Raw genomic sequence first — 13,286 nt, forward strand, 5'->3', positions numbered from 1 at the left:
ACGGTGGCACAGTAGTTAGCACTGCTGCCTCACAGCGCCAGAGACCCGGGTTCAATTCCCGCCTCAGGCGACTAACTGTGTGGAGTTTGCACGTTCTCCCCGTGTCTGTGTGGGTTTCCTCCGGCTGCTCCGGTTTCCTCCCACAGTCCAAAGATGTGCAGGTCAGGTGAATTGGCCATGCTAAATTGCCCGTAGTGTTAGATAAGGGGTAAACGTAGGGGTATGGGTGGGTTGTGCTTTGGCGGGGCGGTGTGGACTTGTTGGGCCGAAGGGCCTGTTTCCACACTGTAAGTAATCTAATCTAATCAATCGGTTTTTCAATGTATAATTTCAGTTACATCACACCGTAAATTTTTGCTATAAATTCTGTGTTAGGATTGAGCCCTCCACTACCACCTGATGAAAGAGCGTCGCTCCGAAAGCTAGTGTGCTTCCAATTAAACCTGTTGGACTATAACCTGGTGTTGTGTGATTTTTTTAACTTTGTACACCCCAGTCCAACACCAGCATCTCCAAATCATCACATGTTCATGAGTATCAAACAGAAATGAAAAGAAATGCTTTACTTTCTGCCTCTAGTAGGAATGAGGACAAGGAATTTAAGCTTTGGGGCACAGATGGGTTATGGGACAGGGAGGCAACTGCACGCCCCCTCCCCCCCCAAAAAAAATCAATCAATCAGTCATAGAATGCTTCTCACAGAGGAGTGAGGCCATCAGAGTTAAATAGCAAAGTGACTCCTTAAAGTGACCGGAATGGGCGAGCCATTTTAACCATGGGTCGCACTATCTCGAGCCTGTCATGAAAGCTAGCAGTAGAAGACAAGATCCTGGTCACAAGGTTCAGAAGTTGAAAACTAAAACCTTTACTTGTTAGCTGTGCTCCTCCTTGTCCACATGGATAAGCTAGTCATCCCCTACCCCACACTTCACATCTCGATTATGGACTTTCCCAAATCACTGCCAGCCCTCAACTCTTACTGTCCTTCTCAGGAGCTTTTGCCCTTTGTGCCGAGCCTGCGCACATCATATCCTGTCCCCTCACACCCCAAGTGGCGATGATTAGATTAGATTCCGCACAGTATGGAAACAGGCCCTTCTGCCCAACAAGTCCACAGCGACCCTCCGAAGAGTAACCTACCCAAACCCAATTCCCTCTGACTAAGGCACCTGACACTATGGGCAATTTAGCATGGCCAATTCACCTGACCTGGATTTTATTTTGGAGACAAGAGATGCGAAAAGTTAATCAACCTCTCAGATTTTCACACTCCTCGATGCTCAACTCCATTAATTAAATTTGCCAACTGTGGCTTACATGCATTTATATGAACGCTGAGATCAGACAGACACACAAACCATTGAATCTAATTTATGTCAGCATTAGTTCAATCCTTTCTTCAGAAAACCTGTTATATTTTCTTAGCACAGAGGTTGGAATTTTAACCCACCATCAAAAAATGAGATTAAAATTTCAAAGATTTAAAAGCTAACAATTAATGGGTTTAATAGAGGCAGGGACTAATTTGCTTTTGAGACGCTAATGATGCTGTGTGCTTCAACTTTGATCAGACTTACAGGAATAAGGTCCAGAGTTTCCATCCTTAATCACTGTGGTCTGGGTTTTCCACAGATGAGAAACCTTGCAAGTGAATGGAGGTGCAAACAGCAGATTCATGGAAAGGCACCTCTCACTCATAGCCGTAAGACCAGGAAGAGCAAGAATGACCTTTCTTGGGTTTTTCAAGCCAATCTATTTTCCCCTGCTGTGATCGGACAAGCCAACACACAATCCCTACCCCTTGCCTCCTTTCTTTTTTGCTCCTGAAGGACCCTTCTATCACAGGGAAAAAGTGAGGACTGCAGACGCTGGAGATCAGAGTCAAAAAGTGTGGCACTGGAAAAGCACAGCCGGTCAGGCAGCATCCAAAGAGCAGGAGAATAGATGTTTCAAGCATAAGCTCTTCATCAGGAATATCTACTATCACAAGGCTTTCCCTTTGCTACCTGGTCCTGAGACCAGGGAATTTCACACAGGACCTATATATTCACTGCATTTAGAGTCATTGTCATAGAGATGTACAGCATGGAAACAGACTCTTCAGTCCAACTATCCCAATCCAATCTAGTCCCACCTGCCAGCACCCGGTCCATATCCCTCCAAATCCTTCCTATTCATATACCCATCCAAATGCCTCTTAAATGTCGCAATTGTACCAGCCTCCACCACTTCCTCTGGCAGCTCATTCCATACACGTACCACCCTCTGCTTGAAAAAGTTGCCCCTTAGGTCTCTTTTATATCTTTCTCCTCTCACCCTAAACCTATGCCCTCTAGTCCTGAACTCCCCGACACCAGGGAAAAGAGTTTGCCTATTTACCTTATCTATGCCCCTTATAATTTTGTAAACCTCTATAAGGTCACCCCTGAGCCTCCGATGCTCCAGGGAAAACAGCCCCAGCCTGTTCAGCCTCTCCCTGTAGCTCAAATCCTCCAACCCTGGCAACATCCTTGTAAATCTTTTCTGAACCCTTTCAAGTTTCACAACATCTTTCCGATAGGAAGGAGACCAGAATTGCACACAATATTCCAACAGTGGCCTCACCAATTTCTGGGGTTTTAGACCCATAGCCCACAAAGCACATCCTCTCTCACATCTCCGATCAACACTACTCTGGCCTGTCTCTTCTTGTATCTACCCAGCACTCCACCCCCACCCTAATAAATTAGGTGCCAGAGCCTCAGCCAGGCTTTCACGGGTACTTTGCAGATATGAATGATGGAAACACAAACAAATTGGAAAAGATCACAGCAGACCCATCAGCTTATAGCACTTATAAAATATCATATTCCATACCCATAAAACACTTGCTTTATGTTGTTTTTATCCCTCCCTGTACAAGACGTAGGCAACACTAACAAATTAAGTATTTGGTGCCTATTCCTTACTGCCATTGACCTGTGTGACCTGTTCAGGCTGTTTCAGGCTTAACAACGTTGCTGTTGGTCTGACTGGGCAAGTACAGCAGATTTTTCTCCCTGGAGAGACATTAGTGAACCAGATGGACTTTTATGATAGTCGCAAGTCATAACATGGATGCTATTAGATTACCTTTTAGCTACAGATTTCTTTTTCACATTTGATTCAAATTTCATGAGTTGCCAGATACTTACATACAATAATCCAACTCCATTCTGAGATTGCTGATTCAGTTGTTTCCATCACAGACTACTGCATATTTGAACATCCCCATACAATACGTAAGTCAATTGAAAGTTGTCTTTACGCCCATGCTCCGGGAATGATCGAGCTTTACAGACTTCCTCCACAAGTCTCAGAGGCACTTGGCATACACCTCATCCATGAATGCAGTCCATGGTATTCATTACTGGATACATCTTACTCAAGGAGCACTGCCCTCTGATTGCATCATAGTGGGCAGGATTATTTTGTCGAGTGTTTGGATGTGAACATTTTGAACCAGCAATGAAAACAATGTCGATTGTCCATTTTCAAAGTAAGATTCAAATAGAATCGCGTGTGTTGATTATAATCTAAACACTCTCAGGGGGTCTCGGAGATCAGGTGGAATGCCAACTTTAATCTGATTTAATCTGATATTACTCTCCATTGATATCTTTGTCTCTTCTCCAAAAACATTCTTGATTATTCAAGGATTGCTAAACCAAGGTTTATGCTGTGACTTTATTGCAGGGTAAGATAACAAGGCACGCCCCTAGGCTACCTAATGCTGCACTGTTGGTGTTAGTCTGAGTCACATGCAAGCCATCTAGCCAACTGAGCTAATCACTGCTCCCCCACCTCACTTCAACACTGATGTAAAGTATAATTCCATTAGAAGGAAAAGTGGTCTTGCATCCAATTTTATCAATTGCCAAGCATAGGTTAGAATAAAAAAAACTCCATTATTACTTCCATTGTTTGTATTGTTTGAATTCTGAAACCACCCTTATTTGACAAAAATCTAAATTAGGAATTCTAAGTCACAAAAAACGAAGTGCTGGAGAAACTCAGCAGGTTTGGCAGCATCAGAGAAACAGCTGTTCTGAGTCTGATAGGTGTTATTTTCCCTATTCCAAAGGTGCGTCACACTGGACTTGAAATGTTAACTTTGTTCGTCTCTCTCCTAAAGTGCCACCAAGCCTGCTCAATTTCTAAAGCACTTTTTGATTTTATTCCCAATCTCCAGCATCAGCAGTAGTTTGCTCCGATTTAAACCGAAATGACATATTTTAAATGATATGAATAGTCTTGCCACTTTTCACTGCAACATCCAAATGAACAGTTAAACTCAAGTCATAGAGCACGAAACACACCCTTTGGTCCAACCTGTCCATTCTGACCAAGATTTCCAACTAGTCCCATTTGCTTGCATTTAACCCATATCCCTTTACAGCCAACTATCCATTGAATCTAAAGCCTACTCAGTTTCCATTGGTGAAATTGTGGAACTGGCCAGCTCTGGAAGAATGCCCCTTGTTTCTACGATTTGACAAGTGGTCCTTCTTTCAAAAAAATGCTTGGCTGGGTGGGTGGGGGAGAAGAGAGAGAGAGCGAGAGCGAGCGAGATCCTCCTCCAACCTGCCTATATTACCAACATTCCAAACCTCCCTTCCCCATGGTCTTCCTCGCCCATCATGCCCCACCATACCACTCTCCTGCCACCGTCAAGCTTCATCCTCCAAGGTCTTTGTTCCCCACCTTCTGCCCCCTTCCAAAGCACTCTACTCCCCCACAATGTCCTCCAATCTTTCCACTAACATTTGACTGCTTGGAACCCTTTGACTAGCACTTTTATCGCTCTGGGTGTTAGCACAGTTCTGAATTTCTGCATCTGCTGAGCAATTCAACCAACTGAACCCCAAGAATACAATCAGCACATTTTTCAAAAAAAACACTAACTGACATCTACTCAGAGGAAGTGAAGACTGCAGATGCTGGGAATCCTGATGAAGGAAGGGCTTATGCCCAAAACATTGATTCTCCTGCTCCTCAGATGCTGCCTGACCTGCTGTGCTTTTCCAGCACCACACTCTCGACACTAACTGACATCTGTCCATTAACAAAAATTGTGGAAATTATGCTATTAAAATGTTAAGGATGATCGTGGAAACTAAAATATATTGAGATTTTATTCAGTAAAATGTGCATCAAAGTAGTGGGGCCAAGCTTAGACATTTATTGCGTATTACTGACTCAAATCAAACCACTGAATAAATTTCAAATGCAAGAGTTTTCCATGCAATCCCAGTAAGTCTCGTTCACAGGCCTAAAATCCAAGGAACAGCAACTGTGTGAAGGGCAGTCAGTTACAACAGATGGCTAATTAAAACTAAAATGTAGGTGATTTGATCAGGAGTTTATTCTCATGACTTGTCATCGAATTCATTAAAATATTGGAATCCAACTGTCGGGAAAATGGGGCACCTGGCAGCTGAAAGCAGAGAAACAATTACTTGCCCATCCATTGGCTGATGAAATTTTCAGGCAAGCTGCAAATAAACAGTGACTACTGCTTCCTGTAGCAGATGTGAGCCTGAATTTACTAAGAGTGGTTCTACTTCAGTTGCAAGAACTGGTTGGTAATTTTCAGCATCAGTTTGTAGAACTTGAGCTGTACACAATCTTCCTAGTGACATCAGCCTTCAGCTGCCTAACTAAATATATACTACTAACTTCCACTGCCTTTGGATTCATCTTTCATTTCTTTACTCATACCATATCTAGCTCCTATTCAAGTTTCATGTGTGTGTAATGTTAGCTGTAACCTCATGAGCCTAAGGAAGGTACGTTTAGTGTGATGGTTGATTTATGTGTAAGTGTGCGTCAATTATTTCAAAAAACATTAATTGCTAACTGGTGCCTGCTTGTTCATTGTAACAATTTGAATACTGTGCTTTTTAAATAAATTCATCCTTTCCTGTATATATTGGCTTTAACCTTAATGGACGGTTGGGAACTATTGAGGAAAGATAAAGATAAGATACTACCGATACTGGAAGTGTTAACCAGAGAATGTTGGAGAAACTCAGCAGGTCTGGTCGCATCTGTGGAGAAAAAGATAGAGTTAATGTTTCGAGTCTGGTAAAACTCTTCTTTAGAAGTTCTGAAGAAGTCTGACTTAACTTTCTCTCTCTTCACAGATGCAGCTACATCTGTAATTAATGAAATAAATGAAGATTTTTAAAAGTTCTGTTTCTGTGAAAGTCTAACTAGTGCATATGTCAATAAAGACACAGAAGGCAAGTGACTCCATCGTATAAATGATCTACTCAGAATAAAAAAGGAGTCTAAAACTAAAAAAAAAAATGCAGTTCTCAAGAAAATTGCAACAAAATCCCTCGATATATTGTGTCCTGGTTTGGGTAGCATTCACTCTCTTTAGTGGCCTGTTGCTGACCATTCAATGCACCCCCTTTTACGATGACCAAGATGAGATGTCTTTCTCTTTCACTACTCCATGGTTCACAACATAAATTTAATTGTTTTACCCAGTTCCTGCTGTAGTCAATCATATGCTTTATCCATATTAGAATTAAAATAAAATTAGGTTTCTTTCATAAAACACACATTATTGATTTGTGAAAAAAACCCAGAACCTATTAAGTGAAAATGCAAAACTGGTTGACTGTAACATGAATATATAAGAGTAAAGGAAAAAGAAATCAATCTCTCTTTTGACAAGATATATTGGAAAATGTAGGCAGATGTCACCAAATAGACAGTCATCTCTGGGATCTTGGCAGACACGGTTTGCTCAGGAAACATAGTATTGAAAAACTGTTTAGTTGCTCTTCTAGAGGAAATTCAGGACTCACAATAAGAATTATTTTTTTCAGAAACAGGAGAGTTGAGTCGGGTGCTTCTTGCCTTTGGAAGGCTGGTCACTAACTATTTGAAATAGTATCCAAAACATATACTGCAACGTGACACTAAACTGAAGTAGGTGGTCATCAGTTAGCAAACAATTACCAAGAAATGCCTCATCAAAAAGTTCCACTCTCCTTTCAATTTCTTTCAAAAAAATAATCTTGAGTATGCACAATCCTTGAAAAAGTCCACAAAGATGATTAAACATGAAGCCATTGTAACATCTCTCACTGTGCTCCTTTCTCTTTTGCCACTTTGTTTATATCTTTCCACCATCCTTGGCTTGCTGGGTTTTCTCGATCCCTAGCATACCCAAAATGGGACAGCCTCTCCTCAGCATTGACTGTGTTCCCAAGTCGGGTAGAATGTGCAAACTCCACACAGTCAACCAAGGGTGGAATCGAACCCACTTCCCTGGCGCTGTGAGGCAGCAGTGTCAACTACTGTGCCACTGTACGCAAGTGATTAGGTACTGCATAGGGCATGCAGGGTTAGTGGTGTCAGGAGTTGGGAGGGTGACAGTGAGGGAAGGAAGATGTTGCAGAGAATAATGAGAGTGGTGGTGCATGAGCCTTGGTGGGAGGGACCCAGTAGCAGAGATAAAGTGTGAGATATCAGCGAGAAGGTAGCGCTACACATGCTGACAATGGAGAAGCTCATTGAGGGCAATATATTCCTTTAAATGGCGATGACTGCAATGACCCAGGAGGCAACCTTGGACCAGGCTGGTATAGCCTGGTGTCATGGTCTCTTCTGCTCATCTCACAAGTAGTGGAAATCCCACGTGTGGACCACCCCATCCACTAGATCCTGCCCAATAAATAGGCTTCAATTGGCTTTGTCTGGGGAAAATATCAGTTCCACACTGACAGAATTTGCCCAGATGTACAAAGGATGGCTATGGTGATAAAGTTACCAGTCCATTCCGGGATATCCCAGCAATAGTGAGTTGCTCCGGATATTGCAAATGGTAGAATGAGGCAAGAATCGTGTGACAAGGACCAGGTTGGTAGTTAATGGGTCAAGTTTAGTCAGATATGGTGAGAGAGCTCACAAAGCCTTGCACAGAGAAATCCACCATGAAATTCAACAAAACTGATGTTTAGCCATAAAAATTTCACGTGGAGCCCATTACTTTGTTTAATTACTGAAAATCTTAATGCGGTGTCCTTGGTGCACTTTACATGTGCCACTTTTATGACCAGGGACATTGAGAAAATATCTCTCTGAGAAACTACACAGCAGCGTTTACAATTCTACTCACATGAGAATTTGTGGGGAAACAAGAAAACTTAGAAGTAATTTAGTTAACTAAAAGAAGGAAAGGAAATATAAGTTCTTCCATTCTCTGGAACCCATTCTGTGAATCATGACAGAGTTCCTGCTGGTTATGTTTCAGCAAGAGTTTAATTGTACCTACACCAGCAATAGGAATAATTTTTAAAGCAGTGCGTCGGGAATGATCACAATTAATTCAAATTACCTCAAGTAATTTGCAGTGATAAAAGATGACAAGAAGTCTGGATTACAGAGTCACACAGCACAAAAACAGACCCTTCGGTCCAACCAGTCCATGCCAATCATAATCCCAAATTAAACTAGTTGCACCTGCCTGTGCTTGGCCCATATCATTCTAAACATTTTTTTACTCATGAACTTATCAAAATGTCTTTTAAACATTGTCACTGTACCTGCATAGACCATTTCCACTGGATGTTCATTCTACACAATCGAACCACTGTGTAAAAGAATTGCCTCTCGTCTTTTTTAAATCCTTCTCCTCTCACCTTAAAAATATGCCCCCTATTCTTGAAATTCAACACTCTACAGAAAAGATGGCTGCCATTCACCTTATCTATACCTCTTGTGGTTTTATGAACCTCTACAGTCCAGTGTAAAAAAAAAGTCCCAGCCTATCCAGCCTCTCCTCATAACTCAAATCCTCCATTCGCGCAACATCCTGGTAAACTTTTTCTGAACCCCCTCCAACTTAATTATTTCCTCCATATAACAGGGCGACCAGAACTGAACACACTACTCCAGAAGAGGCTGTCTCAAATACTTTGGGCCAAATCTTCCTATAGGCCAGGGAATCCCCATCCCTGCACTTTCACAGGCGTGCAAACTGTACACTTGAGCCACATGTGACATGATATACCATTCTAGGTTTTCACACTTTCACGTTTACAAGGCAGGTTGTGAGATGTGCTGGAGTGAGAGTGAGCAATGTGGACATAACAAGCTCTGTCCTTTGGAATTCCCACCTGGATTTTCCCAACAGGTTCCAAATTCCCATTAAATCTCAACAAAGGTGGTTTTCTGTGGACGAACATGAGCAATTTGAACTTCCTGGACAAAATCAGACTTCCTTCTGCATTCTTGACCTTGTATCAGTTTCCCCGGACCTTTGTGCAGGTTGGGATGACTAGTGTGCGAAACACACACCCATCAAGTCTAGATTGAAAAGTAGGAAAAAAAACTGGATTTCTCCTGCACATCATTTTTGTCTGGACATATGGGAATTGGAATTCCTTTGAAAACCATTAGATTTGAGAGCTTGTGAAAAAAATGGAAAACCTGTTCTGGAGTCTGGGACACCTTGAAAGGTCAATATTTTCACACCTTCAAATGCCACTATTAGATAGTGCATTCTAACATAGATGCAGTTTTAAAAAAGTGATATACCATAGGAATTTGTCCTGCAGTTGAGCCTTATATTGATTAGTCTTGTACTATTTGTTCACATATGTGTGCTTTACCAATTAATATATCAGCATAATGCAATGAAACTGTTACAAAATGCCCTGCCAGCCTGTGCTGTCATCTGTTCCAGTGATTGAAATGTCACTGGCTGATGAAAATAAAAAATCAACACTTGAAAAGTATTGCAACCTATTCCCTTAAACTGACTGAAGGAACTGTGCTTTAAAATTGAAATGAGCGCATGCTGTGTATGCTGTTTATCCCTTTCAAGAGAGCAGTCTATTGTTTGAATGGCTGTGGTCATGATCCTTTTATCCTGGGGAAGTACGTAGCTCAGTGGTTAGCACTGCGGCCTCACAGTGCCAGGGACCCGGGTTCAATTTCAGCCTCATGCAATTGTCTCCGTGGAGTTTGTGCAAAACCTCCTCCACCTGCCCCCAGTCTGCGTTTCCTCCCACAGTCCAAAGATATGCAGGTTAAGTGAATTGGAGGCGTAGTGGACAGCAAAGCTCAATGAGATCAAAGTGGCAGATGAGTTTAATTTAGATCAGTGTGAGGCGCTACATTTTGGGAAAGCAAATCTTAGCAGGTCTTATACGCTTAATGGTAAGGTCCTAGGGAGTGTTGCTGAATAAAGAGACCTTGGAGTGCAGGTTAATAGCTCCTTAAAAGTGGAGTTACAGGTAGATAGGATAGTGAAGGCGGCGTTTGGTATGCTTGCCTTTACTGGTTAGAATATTGAGTACAGGAGTTGGGAGGTCATGTTGCAGAAGTACAGGACATTGGTTAGGCCACTGTTAGAATATTGCATGCAAATCTTGTCTCCTTTCTATTGGAAAGATGTTGTGAATCTTGAAAGGGTTCAGAAAAGATTTACAAGGATGTTGCCAGGGTTGGAGGATTTGAGCTATAGGGTGAGGCTGAATAGGCTGGGGCTGTTTTCTCTGGAGCGTCAAAGACTGTGGGGTGACCTTATAGAGGTTTATAAAATCATGAGGGGCATGGATAGGTCCTTTCCTTGGGGTGGGGGGAGTCCAGAACTAGAGGACATAGGTTTAGGGTGAGAGGGGAAAGATATAAAAGAGACCTAAGGGGCAACTTTTTCCACACAGAGGGTGGTACATGTACGGAATGAGCTGTCAGAGGAAGTGGTGGAGGCTGGTACAATTGCAACTTTTAAAAGGCACCTGGGTGGGTACATAAATAGGAAGGGTTTGGAGGGATATGGGCCAGGTGCTGGCAAATAGAACTAGATTAGTTTGGGATATTTGGTCGCATGAATGAGTTGGACCAAAGGGTCTGTTTGCCTTTAGTATCAAGGATACAGAGGTTTTCATTAGATAGTGAGAAGCTTCTGTCCTAATGAATTAAAAAAATATTTTCACAATAATTGCACACAATCTAGGGATTCTATATTGTGGTTATGAAGAATACACAGTGGAAGCAGGACAGAGTGGGGGCACAGAGTTGGTATGGAGTTGTATTGGTGATGTGAAGGGGCATAGAGGATACATATGGGGGTGAGAAGTGTCTGGGATATACAGACCATCTGTGGGGAAATCGAAGATTGACAGGGGCACAGCTACTGCATGGTCAGAGGAGGCATGATCTGGCACCGAAGGTGAGGGAGGAAGTTTAAGGAGCCTTTACATACTAGGACACTGCATTGGAAAACAGGGGATAAGCTTCAATGCAAGCCTGTCTGCACAGCCACATTGCTTATATACTCCAGCGGGGATCACAAACTGCACTGTGAACCAGAATGGCATATGAAGTCACACATGCTGGATTATAGCAGAAATACAAAGATTGCATCCTTCCTGAGTCTAAGGGTTGGCCCCAGGTATGGCAGTTTGCACATGAAAACATGCTTCTGCACCCCGCAAGAAATTCAAACCTTTATTTGCAGGAAACCAGAAATAAAAGGCCGTGGGGTACATTTGGACTTTGTGCAGTCCTGTAAAATAAGAATAAGTGAATTGGCAGCCCCTCTGGATTTCAGGACACCAAATTTGCTCTGTAAACCACAACATGCATTTTACAAAGTAAAAATGTCCAAAGGTGGTGAAAGGAAGCATAAAATTGGATAGAGAAATCCATGAACTATAGCAGATGATTAAAAACTTGGGCAATAAAGTGGATTTCCTGGTGATCTCATACCTACACAATTGGAGCAGAAACACGCCACTCAGTGCTTTTGAGCCTGCTCTGGGGCTCAATCATTCTACCTCAGCCCCACCTTAGACCATAAGACCACAAGATATAGGAACAGAACTAGGTCATTCGGCCCATTGAGGCAGCTCCACCATTTCAATCGTGGCGGATATATGTTTCTCAATTCCATTCACCTGCCTTCTCCCCTTACTAATCAAGAGCGTACCGATCTCTGTGAAATACAAAGCCTTCTGGGGCAATGAGTTCCACAGATTCGCCAGACTCTGGCTAAAGAAATGCTTCCCATCTCAGTTCTAAAGGGTCGCCCCTTCACTATGAGGCTGTGCCCTCAGGTTCAAGTCTCTCCCATGTCTTCTCCACACCAACTCTATCCAGGCCTTTCAGTGTTCTGTGAGTTTCAATGAAATCTCCTCTCATCCTTCTAAACTCCACTGAGGCCTCATCTGCTCCTCATATGACAAGTGCTTCAACCCCAGGGTTATTTTTGATTTGGAGGTGCCGGTGTTGGACTTGGGTGTACAAAGTTAAAGATCACACAACACCAGGTTAGAGTGCGACAGGTTATATGAAAGCACTAGCCTTTGAAGTGCTGCTCCTTCATCAGGTGGATTATTCTTGTCAATTTCTTCCGGACCTTCCCCAATGTCAGCATGCTTTTCCTTACAGGGCCCAAAGCTGTTCACAATATTCCCAATGTAGTCTGACCACACTATTTCATATCCCGAGGCTCCCTTAGAATCCAAAAATAGGGTCAATCCCAATACACAATGACTGAGCCGATATAAATCTCCGGGATAGAAAAATCCCAAAGGTTCACAATTCACCGAATGAAAACATTTCAGCAACTCTGTGAAATGAGACTGTGAGCAACAGGGGAAACAATGTCTGTTCAATAGGATTGCCTCCCATTGTTCTAAATTCTAGGTCATAAAGACTTAATTTACAATCATTCCTCAAGGGACAATCGCCTCATCCTAGGAATTCAATGCATTATAGAGACCGGAAAAGGGTGAGATCACAGGGGCACCTGAAAGCAAGGATTGGGCAGAGGTGTAGTGGAAAGTAAGGGAAAAAATGTTATTTTCTTTTTTATTATTCTTCAAAGTTCCCCTTGTCTTTCTCTTCCATTAACAGACTGTGGATTCCTGCACAAAATCCAACACTGATGCCTGTATAGCTAACAAGCCAAGGTAAGGCAATAAGGTGGATTTTACTATATATTAGCATACTACGTTTCCCAGTTAAATTTCACTTAATGTCACAAAGGGTATGGTGCTCTCCCGAGCTGCTTGTAGGATATTCTGAAATTTGGCCAATAGCTCAAACTTGAATTCTAAAAACAGGGGCTTCCAGAAATACAAAGTGAACACACGGCCTGACAATGTTTCCTGTAACCATGGTGCAACGCTGAAGAATATACTTATGATATTTACTTAACTTTTATTATCAAGGCTAAAATAGTCTTCATATTGAAAACTTTATCTACTTCTACTCATTAAACTGAGCCTTCGCGCTCA

The 13,286-nt window shown here is 42.3% G+C and overlaps 1 protein-coding gene across 1 annotated transcript in view; it reads right to left on the bottom strand.

Annotated features, from left to right (window-relative positions):
* Nucleotides 1-13,286, bottom strand: part of LOC122541071 (hepatoma-derived growth factor-related protein 3-like) — a 136,187-nt gene that overhangs the window by 70,565 nt on the left and 52,336 nt on the right. The gene's annotated exons all lie outside the window — the stretch shown is intronic.

The sequence above is a fragment of the Chiloscyllium plagiosum genome, chromosome 36 (genome assembly GCF_004010195.1).
Source record: "Chiloscyllium plagiosum isolate BGI_BamShark_2017 chromosome 36, ASM401019v2, whole genome shotgun sequence".
NCBI lineage: Eukaryota > Metazoa > Chordata > Chondrichthyes > Orectolobiformes > Hemiscylliidae > Chiloscyllium > Chiloscyllium plagiosum.